General features: G+C 38.1%; 1 pseudogene; it reads left to right on the top strand.

The window, feature by feature from the left end:
* Positions 1-1264: 1264 nt before the first annotated feature.
* LOC103212435 lies at positions 1265-1593 on the top strand (annotated as a pseudogene).
* The last annotated feature ends 839 nt before the right edge of the window (positions 1594-2432 follow it).

Raw genomic sequence — 2432 nt, 5'->3', positions numbered from 1 at the left:
AAGGACTAATGCATCACTGAACTATTTCTATAGGAGCTCTGGTAGCATAGTGCCTAAGGCACTTGACTGCTCACCAGAAAGCTGGTGGTTCAAACCCACCAGCCACTCCTTGGAAGGAAGGTTGGGCAATCTACTTCCTTAGTGATACTGCCTCAGAAACCCAGGGAGGGGTCGTTATGAGTTGGGTCTGACTCCATGGCACATAACAACACAACAACAAATTATTTCTATCATGTCCAACTTATAATTTCTATTGCTTTAAAATAAAACATATCTAATGACAGACAGAAACCTGAGAATAACTATTGGACATTTTCTGGAATATTTATCCTGAGATTGTTATTATTTTTTAAAATTTTACTTTAGTTATTACTACTACTGTACTACAATTGTTATTTTGCACCCAGTATACACAAGAAGTATAGACATTCGCCATCTTATTTGATAGATTCTACTCACTATAAATCTATCATAACTATCTGTGGGTAAATTGTTACTTACTGTTGGGGTCTAAAAAAATAGTTAAAGATTATTAAAATTAGAGAAGGGTTGTTGTTGTTGTTTGCCATTGAGTCCGACCTGACTCATAGTGACCCCTGCTTGGGTTTCTGAGGCGGTATCACAGCGGAAGTAGATTGCTCAACCTTCCTTCTGAGGAGTGGCTGGGGGGTTTGAACTGGCAGCCTTCTGGTTAGCAGTCAAGTGCCTTAGGAACTATGCTACCAGAGCTTCCAGAGAATGGTTAGATAAGAGATTTTATAGCAGCATTTTTTTTTTCCCATAAAAAAGAAGCTAAGGATCTATGGAAACGATAGTGTTGTGATCATTTCTGAGATGAATAAAAATTAGTGCTTGATTTGGTAAATGTGAGACGACACTGTTATATGTTGTTGGTGGAAGCATATATTTTTTAGAGGGGCACTTCTCCATGTAAGTAATCATTTCTAATGCACATACCTTGAAACTTAACAACAATTGCACTAGGGATTGATCAATCCATCATACCAATATTCTTACATAAGGTAGTCAAGATTATATACAGGTTACAAATGTCTGACTTACAATTTGTAGTTATGAACCAATACATGTAAAGCTGATTAATAATTGGAGTTATAGAAAACAGGCCCTGTAGGGTTGGCAGCAGCCAAGGCAGGGAGGCAGGCAAGCAGGCAAGCAGGCAGGAGGAGTACTGCTGACTGGAGAGCGAAGCTGCCGCAAACATCAGACTGGACCACAGAGCACCACTGTTACAGTGCCTGAAGCTATGGCCAAGGACATCCTGGGTGAAGCAGAGCTTCACTTTGATGAGTTGAACAAGCTGCGGGTTCTGGACTCAGAGGTTACCCAGCAGACCATAGAGCTCAAGGAAGAGTGCAAGGACTTTATGGACAAAATTGGCCAGTTTCAGAAAATAGTTGGTGGTTTAATTGGGCTTGTTGACCAACTTGCCAAAGAAGCAGAAAATGAGAAGATGAAGGCCAACAGTGTTTGGAACTTGCTCAAATCTATAGCAAAGTAGTGAGAAGCCCAACAACAGCAACTTCAGGCACTAATAGCAGAAAAGAAGATGCAGTTAGAAAGGTATCGGGCTGAATATGAAGCTCTGTGTAAAGTAGAAGCAGAAAAAAATGAATTTATTGACCAATTTATTTTTCACAAGTGAACTGAAATTTTTCATTTTATAGAAGAAGGGCAAAAAGAAAAAAAAAAAAAAAAAGAAACCAAACCAACCTCTGTACCATTCAATGACTTGTTGACTAATGACTCAAGTATGTTGCGTGAGACACTGTGTAAGAAATGCATCTGTGAAGCAGTAATACAAAATTTGGGGACCTTTTTTTAAATAGCATCAGGGTGTATCTGCTGCAAACACTGGCGCCGTGGCTGACACGGAGACACAATTTCTCACCCCTGCATTCTTAGTCTCCATGAAGCAATCTATAAACTTTGATCCCTTTTTTTTTGTAAATCCACAAAGCTTTGGAAGAGCAAGCAATAAATTATTGTTTCTCCCCAAAATAAATAAATAAATAAATAATTTTGAGATATATATACAATGGTTTCAAATAACAAATGAGTGCTATTAATACTGTATTTTTAAGTTAAAAGAGTTTAATTGTATCTGGAATTTTCCCTCCAATATTTTTTTCAATGCACAGAAAGGAACACTGTATCATATACGCCAAGATAAACTACATCTAAGTGTTCCAATTTACATTAAAATTTGACTTGCAGACAGACATAGGAATGGACATGTTCCTAATCTGCAGAATATCTATATCTATATCTATCTATCTATCTATCTATCTATCTATCTATCTATCTATATATATAAAGGAAGGTTGGGCAATCCTACTTCCATAGTGATACTGCCTCGGAAACCCAAGGAGGGGTCACTATGAGTCGGGGCCGACTCGACGGCACATAAAAAC

Source organism: Orycteropus afer, unplaced genomic scaffold (genome assembly GCF_000298275.1).
Source record: "Orycteropus afer afer isolate SDZICR_OR568_19922 unplaced genomic scaffold, OryAfe1.0 scaffold00963, whole genome shotgun sequence".
Classification (NCBI taxonomy): domain Eukaryota; kingdom Metazoa; phylum Chordata; class Mammalia; order Tubulidentata; family Orycteropodidae; genus Orycteropus; species Orycteropus afer.
The sequence above is the reverse complement of the archived record's forward strand: the minus strand, read 5'-3'. Positions and strand labels throughout refer to the sequence as shown.